Below are 12,546 nucleotides of genomic sequence, written 5' to 3' on the forward strand. Positions count from 1 at the left end.
TTCCACTTAACTTTAAAATGACATCCTCGGATACAGGTGCCGTCTTTAGAAAATTAGCTTTTTTTTTACTTTTTCTCCACTGTCTTCTTGACAGCTGTCGAGAAACTAGTCCTCATTTTCTAAGATATAAGAATTTTACACAAACTATTTTGAATTTACTTATTTATTTTTAATTTGAATGACTGAAAAAGATTTCGACACTAATCTCATTTTTCATGACGCCCCTGCTTGATGTCGCAGGAAAAGTAGGGGCTTTTTGCAGTTCTGGTACCTTTTCTCTCTTTGCTTTTGGCAGATAAGGTCGGTATTCCTGATTAGTCCTGCAAAACTAATCAAGAAACATCAGTTCTGCAGTTAATGGTGTGATTACAATACCACCTGTTGAAGTCTATAAGAGCTGCCAGCTTTCAGGATGATCTCCAGTTTTTACCAGATGACAAGCATTTACCATACCTGCAGGTTCTTTTAATGCTATATTGGGGGTTGATTTACATCAATCACTGTGTGAGGCCAACAGTCACCCATTAATGCACAAATTCACTTAGGAGAATTTACTGTGCATGGATATTTTCCATGCAAACGCTTTGCAGAAAAACTCAAGGGCGTTCAACTCAGGATCTTGTTGCAAGGAAACTATTCTAGTATCTGCTACAGTCTTAATTCTTGCCACCATTTTTTTCTTCCAGTAAACTTTCCATTAGCGTGCTTGTGTTTCACTCTCTAAATTGTATTGCATCAAATAAGGTTTTGCGGTTTAGCTTTCATGTCAAGTCATACATCTTTCGCCTTGATTCTAACCACCACGTTACATTTTCAGATGATTCTAATTTTTTTGAGACACTTAAATTTTTTATTTGTCATAATCAGTAAGGGATAGCAGGTATACATGCTTAGGATATAGTTCTCTGAATGTGAAATTGAATTAAATTAACAGTTTTGTTTTAAGCTGATTAAAATAAAACGACTTTGAAATGATTATCAGTTTTATTGAAATGTACGTGCAATTATGAAACATTAAATAAATAATGACAATCAAGTGAAAAGCTTAAATGAAGAGAAATTTCTCCTGCTGTTATAGTTCACTTGTAGTTTTTTTTTCTACAGAACCATTAACGATACATTTGCTATTGGGTCAAACTAAATCCTCTTTAACCAACTAAGTTCTTGCAATGCTGTCTGTGACCTGGTGGTGTCCTTAGTCTACAAGGTCTACACAATTGCAGTACAAACCCAGTTTTGACAAGCTTGCTGTGTCGCTGTAGGGTTCCAAAGTATGTCCCAGTCCCCTGTGAAAATGTTACTTTTGAGTGCTGAGTTGGCTGCTGACTTTGCTTTTGTCTGCAGGAGCAATGCATGGCCGGCTCAGGCTAGGATTCAGACCACGGTTAATGTGTCAGAGTCCACAGCATCTGTACATGACGACCATATTTGCACTATGTATAAAAACTGAGTGCTATGATTAGAGAGAGGGCTGTGATCAGTTTTAATTTCCATTAAAAATGCAATTAAGGAAGCTCGAGCAGACTCCTCATGAAGACATTAAGAATTAATGCTCCATAACCAACGGACGTGAATGTAATTTATATTGGATTGAGTTAAAGGTAACCTGATTCTGGTAATGCTCTTGATTGACATCAAATGTCATCACATGTGCCATCATTCTTTATCCCTCTGTGTCCCATTTAAATAAAGGCAACATGACGGAGAGGTCTGCCGGATGTGGGAGATGGCAGATGAAAGGTTTCATTTTTTACTCTTTCACACGTGAAGCACAGTCCAGATGGCCTAAATAAGGTCTCTCTTGGGTGACTTCATCACCTCAGTCTTAATATCAAGAGGAAGTTGGAGGAAGATTGAAAAGGAGCAAGGCCATTTTGGAAAGGAAGCAGACTTTGTCCCGTTTTTTTCCTGATGCAGTTTGGTGATGAAAGCTGGTCAATTCACTAAAATATAGAGTCTCGCTGTTTAATATTACCTAACTCTTTTGATTCCATGCATATTTACTCAATTGCCTTTTAATTCAGAGCATTTACTCATCTTCACCTAGGGCAACATTTTTTTTTTTAAACTAAGTAGCAGTGGCTCCCGCTGGTTTCTCAGCAGGAACCAATGAGGCTCAAGCTTACCTAAACAGTAGAAACTGCTGGAACAGCAGTGACTGTTCAGAGGGGAGGGAGTTCAACATTAACAGAACAAAAGTCATCTTCAAGTTCAAGAGAAACATCAAAAGGATATTCAGGGCAGATCAAGGAGTGATGTGAAAAGCAATCACTTTACCAATAGCTTCACTTTATAGGACTCTGTTGCTGCTAGTGTAATGATCTTGGCACTGATGACTGATTTAATTACTAATTTCATACACCTGTCTAACATTGCCAGTTTCTCATTAGTGATATTCTGATACACCTGCTCATGCCTCTATTTAAGCTGCCTGCTACTAGTCATCAGGGCCAGCTTATTTTTTTTTGAGCCAGTGGGGAGAGTGTGTCCGGTGTTACCTTAGTGTTTCTAATTTCCTTGTCTGCCTCTCAACCACTGAGACTTCCTGTTCTGATCTGTTTGCCTGAACTGGCTTTGGATTCCTGGACCTCTGAGAACTTCCTGTTCGTTTTGTGTTCTGTTTGCCTGACCTGGCTTCAGACTCCTGCTTGTTCTCTGGGGCTGCAGCATCTGGGACACTGGGCGGCGCCCGCCGCATCTTAATGGCAGCCCACCGGCTCGATCCTACCGTTCTCTGGGTACGGACTGAACTGTTAAACTAGGTTAGTGACTCACGCGTTAATAATCATCCTCCTTCTAATTATCGTGGTCACTAACCTGTGTTTCTCTCCTGCAGAGTTTCCTGCCTCAGATGCCCTAGCAGGTGCTACTGTAGATCTGCAGTTTATTTCAATAAAAGCTTTTTGAAGTTATCCAACTGTCTGTCTTGCCTTGAATAGTAGTTCCTCTGTTTTGAGCCGCGACAGCAAGTGTTAGTGGTGAATTTAACCAATGAAGAAGTAGAAGTATCATCAAAAATTCTTCACTCTTAATTCAAATAAACATCTGCATGACTAACGCCTGGCCATAGCTTGAAGTATTCTGCTCAAACGGCCAATAACCCCAAGAACAACAGTCTATTTCCTAAAAATGTATTGATAATGCCGAAAAGTCTTGAATTGTTGCATATTTGTGAATTCACAAACTCCTGAAAAAGGTTTTTGCCAGAAGCCAATAGATGCATTAGTCTCAAATGAAAAAATGTTTTGGACCAGTGAAATGAAGTGACATATATGACATCAACCAGAAGACTGAAGCAGCTCAAAGATGGCTGCGCTGGTGGACGTACCTGTAAACTCCGCTATTCAGTCTGTTTTAGCCGGAATACCCTCCGTTTCTAACTTGATGAATGGGCAAAAAGACGCAATGTGTGCCTTTGTGGAAGGTAAAGAAATGTTGGCGAACATCCCAACTGGATTTGATTTATCAGTTATTTCCACTAGTTGTGAAACAAATCAAGAATGGGATACATCAAAGCCGCTACTGATTGGCTTTACCCAATCAGCTCAAAGACAGGTACTGAGTGTCCATCCCTTTTTGTGAACACGTTCCACTGGAACATTTCCAGATCGATACTGTGGAGAATTCATAATAAACTTCACATATAAATCTGGCTTATGCCAGGTTACCAGAATTCCCATCTGTACCAGAAAACCAGCTGATTTACACAATGATGGGAAGAGTGGGAAGAAATACAGCCACAGAAGCCATTAATAGGGCTGTTAGTCCATCTGAATAGTCCAACATGTATGTATAATTTTGATGAGAAGGTTAACGTTAACTCAATGAAAGAAAAGCTTAACATTCCAATTCAACTCATAAAACTGGTACAATGTTTTTAAAACAATAATATACTGTTTAGATGGTGAAACGTTAATCAGAACAGTCAAATAACAGATCTTAGAGTTTGAATTTGTTTCAGAGATTTAGCTACGATTCTGATGTCCTCATTTGGACACACTAATCTAACTTCACCAGTCTTTTCTGTTTCTTTATGTTTTCCATCCTAACTTTAATGATAACATTTTCTAACCCCCCCTTATTGGCTGAGGAAAAGACAAGAACAAAACTTAAAAAGCTGCAAGTCCCTGTTCATGACTCATATCATCTGTTGAGACGCAGCCATCTGACAGGACTGTCAGGCAGCAGAGCTTTGTACAATAAACCCATGTGAGAGCTCCCTCAGTCTGATGAAAGGCGGCGGAGCTGTCTGACAACTTGGAAATATTTCAAACTGGGGATCTCAGATTTTTTTATTTTTTTTTCATCCATTTTTGAAAATTGGAACTGAAGCATAAGTCAAGCCGTCCACTCTGAAGTAACTTTAATGGAGTTCTTGTCTCTGTATTTGCAAGGCGGACATAGCGCATGGAAGATTGCTTGTCCATCCTCTTTGAGCCGTCCTGTCTTGACTTTTCTCTGTAAACAAGGACAATTACCCAGCTAATGAGTTGGGGGGGTGGGGGGGTTGATGGATACTCTCAATGGGGAAATTAATTTGATAATAATAAAGCACTTGGCAAGATAAATAGATAGCGGTGTGTGAGTCTTCTCTATGAGTGATAATACATAGATTGATGGCTGTCTTAATGAAAGCTGTACTTCGGACAGAAATGAGGTGGCCTTGATGAGGAGACATTGTTGCATGGTGAGATAATCAAACTGAAGCAGGATGAGGTGCCTCAGAGTTCAGAGTTGCTCTTAAGGTATGAACACCTTATCAGCCCAAATGAGCTTCATCATGAGTTAAAACACTTTTGATGACAAAAATGAGGACTTGGAAGCACACGTATAAATATATATATAGAACTATATATCAACACAAAGTGCATTTTAGCACTCAGGACACTGACTTAAATTACTGGTGCTGAATGATGCATGAGATGGTTGGTTACCAAATTGCTGTCAATTCATTAATGTGCTTTCGCCGGTTCGTGTTTGCTCCTGAAAATATTTGCCTTGCATCATCCCTGCACTCGTAACCTCAGCCCAGCTCGGGCTGCTGAAGTTCTTTGCTTAATGATGCACTCGCAGCCTGATTGTTGCACAGATTGAGGGAGGCGTCCAACGTACACATACATTGCACACGGTTACATGGGTCACTGCTGCGGAACAAAGAGTGAGAAGTTTCTCATTTCTCTGGAAAGTTTCTTGCCGGTGTGTGTGTTTGTGTGGGTGACTTCAGGAATCTAGTGGGAACGATCATATAGCTATCTCTTCTACAGCAGCCTCTCTTATACTTGACCAACTCAATCTTTCTGTGTCTCCTCAATAATCAGAGTGACAGTGAGCAACCAGACATATCTCACCCACTGGCTCACTGCAGAACGCATATTGACCTACATATCAAATCAGACTCTCCTGGCTTGTGTGATAGAGATGGGAAGGAGGAGGGGAGGGTAGGGGGACGCTGCATGATTGACAGCTACTTTAGTAAACACACAGCATTCCATGGGTTTCTGTTTTTGGTCATGCGTTGGCTGTTACAGTTGCTTGTATAAAGTATTTATATCCATGGCTTGACAACCACAAACCTCCATGCATTTTATAGGGATTGGGAGTCTAAAAAGTGGTGTGTGCATTTTAACCCCTGGTTTCTGAGAATCCAAAGCTCTGGAGTAAAGCTGTATCAGGTTTAGGTTTATATGAATCTCTTTTGAATATCTTACAATAGCTACTAGGTGTTAGCTTCACAAGACTATTAACAACAAAGCCATAATTTTTATGAAGTAAGCAGCAATAAGAGGCATTATTTATAGTGAAGCAACCTTGCAGGGGAGACGGTAAACATTTGGAAGAAAGAGCTGTGAAGACGTACTAAGACTTCATTCATACTGTGAAACATGGTGGTGGCAGTACCATGCTGGGTGGACAAGAAACCTAACTAGAGCAGCACTACAAAAACCTAAAATAAGTAGATATTTCTTTAAATGAGTGTATTCACCCTTAATTTAAGTAAATGAGATGATCTGCCAATTGAAGTATTTTTACACTTAAAATAAGATAATTAGATATTATGGACTTGGAATAAGACAATAAAGTTGTTTTTTCTTATTTCAAATGTAAGTTGTCTAACTTACCTGCTTCATTCAAGAAAAAGATGCACTTAATTTTAGGAAAATTGACATAGGTTTACATTTTATCCAGTATGGTGAGTATATATATTGGAGGATGGACACCTTCAAATGAAAATGCAACCAAACCAACATTGAAATATTTTTTTTTATCAGAACGTGATAACCAGAGGTGTAAAAAAGTATTAATGTTTATTACACAAGTAGAAGTATAAATCCTAATTAAAACACTTTTGTAGAAGTTAGAGTAGTAAGTTAAGCTTTTTACTAAAGTAAAAGTATAAAAGTACCATTTTTCAAAACCATTTAAAGTAATGCATAAAAAAAGTAATGCACTGCCCTATTAAAGGAATCATCTGACAATTCTGGGCGATAACTTCCTTACACTTAATTTTCTTAATTTTATAAGTAAGGGAAACAGAATCAAAACTATGTATTTTGGTATGTGGCGAAAAAACATGGTGGAGTACCAATCCAACCACAAAGAAACTGATTGTCTACAGGAAACTAATTATTAATTGTTTTTTATTTTATTTCTTTTTTTAACAGGCCATGATGAAAATGAGTCTAATAAAATAATAATCACTCCTGTAAAGTATAGATAGACAAAGTTTCTACTTAAAAACACTTTAAAATATAATGCAACTCTTTTTGGCATCTACTTAATCATACTTAGTTGCTTTAACACAGATGTTTTATGTCCTACCATTCTAACATTCAAAATTATGTTAAAATAACTAAATATGAACTAAATGATGAAGTATATGTTAAGTTGCATTATTAATTTCAGTGTAGGGTAACAAACAATTTTTTTATTATGTTACATGAAACCTCGGATTATGACCTGTTATCTTGTTTAAGCCTCACATAAAATTCTCATGATAAGCTGTGTTTGCACTGCAACAACATATGAAAAGGTGTAGGGGGGCATTCATACCTTTGCAAGACATTGTACATCATTGTACCAAACAGTACATTTTGGATTTACAGTTGGAGATTTTCATTTCCAAGGTACAGCTGTAAAGAACAGCTGAGAACACCCCTGCTGATTGAGTGTGGAAATTTATTAACAGGCCCAAGTCACCAAACTTTTAACAAATGGCCCCCCGGCACCCTGACGCCCCGAAAAAATCTGTCTCGGAAATTGAGCATCTGCATCATAAATCTTAGAAAGTAACAATAATTTGCAATTCACTCCCTCATCAAAGGCAATATTACCCTAATTTATTATCTCCCCGGCACGGGGGGTGCGCAAAGGCCGTGGAGATAAGAGTTTATCAGGAGGGGGATTGATTTTCATTAACTGATTGTAATAAAGATGAACTGCCTGCCGCTCACACTGACCAAGAGCCACACTTTATTGTAATTGGGACAATTTATTTCATGAGCCAGTGGCTCTACTTTTTTTTTTTTTTTGTCTTTTTCTCTCCTCCATCTGAAGCAGCTCCTCAAACAAATTATGAATCTTGTGTCTCAGCTGCAGCTTTTGTTACAGCAACTCCTCATGTAGGAGGATGATGAATGCAAGATGTATATGGAGGGGCAATTCAACTGTCAGCAGATGTTGCTTCAAATTTAGCTCATGGCATTAGGCGGTGCACGCAGTTGACAAACAGCCACTGTCCTTCTTCCAAAAACTTGCTTTTCATATTCAGAATTATATTTATTAACCTTTTTTAATCTAACAGTTTTTTTTTGTCACTTCCTTGTTGATGATGGTGATGCAAGAACTGGATTTTGAGACCCAAACACATCAGCTGTCTGTATTTCAATTAATATTTCCTAAAATAAAAAGGATGGCATCTCCATCGTTAAGCAGTAAAGAAAACACTCTCGAAAGACACAGGATTCAAATTTAAATGAACACTAAACAGCTCTCAAGATTTTTATGCTGCGCCCAACAGCTGACTCCTTCCAAACTGTCTCATGCTTGGAATATTTCCAAAAAAACACACAGAAAATTAAGCATAAAAAAATGTGCCTTCTCTGTTGTTAAAAGGGCTATTGTACAAATACCCCAGCTGCAACTCTTAACATGTTAGGAGTGACAGGCTCTGAGGTGGTGAGCTGAAGGAGGATGAAACATCTGCATCCCCTGAATGGTGGGAGGGAGCAATTCCTAGTGAAACAACTCCCCCTGTCTTCTAAGTGTGGATCAACAATGGAGAAACAAAACCACCCAGTTTGATTTTTTTATTGTAAAATTGGAAAAAAGGAGAGAACAAGAGAAAAGTCCCGATAACCATTTCTTTTGGACACATATCATTTTCTTACCATAACCATGAAATAAATAGACAAAAATAATAAATAAATGAAATAAATAGCAAATAAATAAATTGATAAATAAACATCAAGTTACACACTTGACCAGGTAATTAATTATAAAATTAGTAAATCATCAATTATTAATAAGAATTAATCTAAGCAGCAAGTATTAAGAAATTTTAACAGGGGAAAAAGTTTGGTTTCTCAGGCTAATACAGAACACATATTTTTTTATTTATTATTATTAGATTTTTTTTTTTATTATAAAAAGATACTGCTTTCCCTGTCAGTTAATCCATGCTGTACTGATGCTGCCACAAAACAGGTGGCAGACTGTAAAAAAAAAAAGAGAAGTAAAACAAAAAGACAAATTCTACCTGTAAACAGCATTTTTATCCTTCCAGTTTAAAGACTAGTTCTGAGATTTCTCTTTTCGCGCCCTGTATTTCAGCAAAGTCTCCTTGGAGACTAAATACTGCTGCTTCTCTGTTTCGTCTGCTTTTGTGCTGAGAAACCAGAAAGTTAACATCTTTATAAAGCGAGACCCTTCCCCATCCCTCCCCCGTTTAAACCCGCTAACCTCTATGTAACCCAAAGAAAAAGGGTCCTGTGCTGATTTTTTATATCATACAAGATTTTCATATTTATAATAAGCTACTATCCTTAGCATTCAAACAATAGGTAAAGAATCATATTGTTAATACAAGAAATACCAGATTCATAATCTTCATCCCTCCCGGCCCCTATTGAGCATGCTCAGATTAAAAAAGGGCACCATGGTAGCATGATAAATATTAACAGAACAAATGATTTAAAAAAAAAAGAGTGAAAACTATGCAACAGATCAACTTTAGCTCAAACCACATGCAACTTAATTGGAAAACTACAAAAATCATTGCTGCCAGTTCCCTTTTCCAGCCTCTCACAGATGTTAAACGACCTAACCTTTACGGAAGCTCACAGTAAACACTGTGGGCACACACTGACACACCTGTTTTTTTTCAGTTGTTTATCATTTCTTTTTATGTTTTTATGTATTCCTCCTTAATGTGGGCTGCCAAGAATTTAATGCATTTAAAAAGCCTTACATTTCAGCCATAGTTTTCATTTATAATTTTCTTTTCTCAAGCAGTTTTGAAGGCAAAATCTAATTTGATTTTAATAATTTAAAAAAAAAAGAGCTCTCGAGTAGAAATCCCATGAGAAAGAGATATTTTGACAGGGGTTTATAAGGCTCTGGATGGCCCGGAGGAAGCAGGGCATATATCACAGCTTCCTAAAGCTGCTTCGCCCTGACAGCGAGCATGGAAACTCACATTTACTTGCCCAGGGAAAGGAGCTGTCTTCTAGCAAATATATAAGAAATCTAACCTTTTCACAGGAAATCTATATCGTATATCATTTCAGAGGGAGCTGACCCTTTTCCTACTGTGGTATGCTATATCACAAAATCAAATATTTCATTCTGCTAAAGAAGTTTTTTCTAAAATTAGGATATCTATAAGACTAGCGTTAAGGAAATCTGGCACATGTTTAAAGTCTGATGAACTGCAATGGATATGCGTGAATAATTTTGGCAATTCATGATGAGAAAAGGCATATGTAACAAATGTCTTTATACAGCATCTAAATACTGCTTGCAACAGAGCAGCATACAGTGAACAGCAGTGAGATCTACTAGGAATCCTGCTCCCTCTTTCTTATTATAATAATAACTCTGATCCACTGAAGCAGGAATCACACGAGGATAAAGAGCAGCGGAGCCAAAAGTAATCAAACAGAGGCGCAAAGTCATCGGGATCCGGAGAGACGCTCTGGTGGAAACAAACCACAGAGGCAAATTCGTCATTTTTTTTGTCGGAAAAATCTAATCTGGACTACTGTCCAGAGCGCTGACGTTCCTAAAGTTTGGAATGTTGACCAGAGAGCGAAAAATCTCAGTGAGTCCTGAGGGGCGAAATGCTTCAAAGAGCAAACTGAGTCATGGAGTGGCATTTAAGAAAAAAAGAAAAAGCCAAACCATGAAGAGGAAAAAGTGAAGCCGTCAGAAAGAAGCCTTTGAAGAGAACTATTTAAACTGAGATCAACTGAATGTGTGTCTTCAGACCAGGATAACTGGGGTTGAGTTGATTAATCATGTCTCATGGAGAATGCAGTGCCATGACCTCACCGCATTGGGGCTATGACTGTGGCTAATAGTAAACTGTCCCACTGAAGTGGCAGCAGCTGTGGCAGCGGCACGTAAAGCCCTGCTGGTCTCTAACTGATGGATCATTTTGCTCTTAATTGAACCTGCGATAGCTAGAAACGGCAAGCTGCCTTTCACTATGTACGAGCTCTAACCGTGCAATTATACTGCTCGGTTAAAATCAAACAGCAGATATCTACTATTTAGTTAAAACGTGTGTCTTAAAAGCAGATATAATACTAGATTATTGACCAGATCCAACAGTGCCTCATAAAAGCAGTCATCCTATATTTTGTCATGTTATTATCACAATCCTCAGTGTGCTTTACTGGGATTTTAAGTGATTGACAAACACAAAATAGCAAATGATCGTGAAGTGGAAGGGAAACAGGTTGGGTAAAGAATGCACTAATCAGGAAATAAGAACAGCATTGTTTAAAAAAAAAGGCAGGAAAAGTCCTGTCTGCCTTAAAGGTATAGTGGAGGATTTTTGCAGATTTTTGAAAAGAGACGTGCAAGAGCATGCACGAGCCCATTTCTCCTCATGCACGCTCTGTTTAAAAGTTGCTGTTTGCATCGATCATAGAAGATTACTTTCCATAAGAAGATTTGCAATTTTTCCACTATGTCAGACTGACCATCGGTGAGTGAATATGGGGATGAACACGTAGGACGGCCTTACGTAAAAATATCACCAGAATTATTGACAATTTTAATGATCAACCCGGACAAAGAAGATCCTCCACTATACCTTTGTGAGGGACACAGCAAACATGAAGAATTTATTTTGCTTAGATAATACTAAAGTGAACTGTTATGCAACATGCTATGCGTGACAGAAAATTAGCATTGCACGTTGCCTTGAACATACCATCACTGTGGGCATGGTGGTGGCAGTCAAGAAATATAGGAAAACATTAAATAAATTGCTATCCCAGCAAACAAACTGCTTAGATTAGAGTACACCTCTGTGAAAGTTGCAGTTTGCCGTTTCCAGATGTTCTCCACCCAATCAGACTAAGCTCAAGCAATTTTGTAAATAATGAGAAAACATTCAAAATGCAGTTGTGCGAAACTGCTAGAAATAAAAACCAAACAACAACTGTTATTTTCAAAAGGGGGTTTTAGGCAAAGCTGACCTTTTTTGGGCATCATACAAAAGACTGCATTGCTTTTGGATTTATATAACGTGACGAACATAACCCCTTTTTCCCTCAGCATTCCAGCCTGTACTACTTTGTGATGGTCTGTTGTATATATCCCAGTTAGATAAGTTTAGCACAAAGGGAGACGAAAAGACTTCAGTGAGAGACAGATTAACTCTGTCACTCAGTCAGCTTCTCAGAAATGCCAATGTGACAATTGATTGTGTGTCTCTGCTGCTGCGGTGCTGCTCGGTCCGGATCAATATCACCATTATCGTAATTATATTCTGGTTTAGTTTGGGGCTTCCTCATCCACTGATGATTCCTGTTAGCAGACAGTTAAGCTGGCACTTTGACGTAAAGGAGGAAAAGTGATTGGGTAAAGTAAGAGCGGCGCGGGGGGATGGGGGCTCTGCTCTCCCCTGCTGGGAGCAGCTTGGCAGTGGGAAAGGGCTCGACCCGGCAGGGACCAACTGTGAGACTTTAATAGATTTATATTTTTTCCCCTGCAGGTCCAACAGGTGGCACTTCTACCACAGTGGTTTATGGTCAAACGGTCTGTCCTATAAAGGTGATTAGCGACAGCGTGGAATGATTGGTTTGTCTGAACTAAACTGAGGGCAGCATTTGTGGTCTGGTTTTGTTTGATTTTTTACAATCGCTGCTTTGTGGCAATAGTATCGTTACTCCTTTTGGCAAACGGGACTCAGAAACACAGACAGATCACACTTCTGAGATGAAATGCTGGCAACGCTGATGTATCAGGAATAAAATGACATATCTGAACATGCCCGACACAACGTCTAACCCACATCTTCTATGCTGCTAAAATAGT

Source organism: Cyprinodon tularosa, unplaced genomic scaffold (genome assembly GCF_016077235.1).
Source record: "Cyprinodon tularosa strain WSP-4 unplaced genomic scaffold, ASM1607723v1 ctg420, whole genome shotgun sequence".
Lineage (NCBI taxonomy): Eukaryota > Metazoa > Chordata > Actinopteri > Cyprinodontiformes > Cyprinodontidae > Cyprinodon > Cyprinodon tularosa.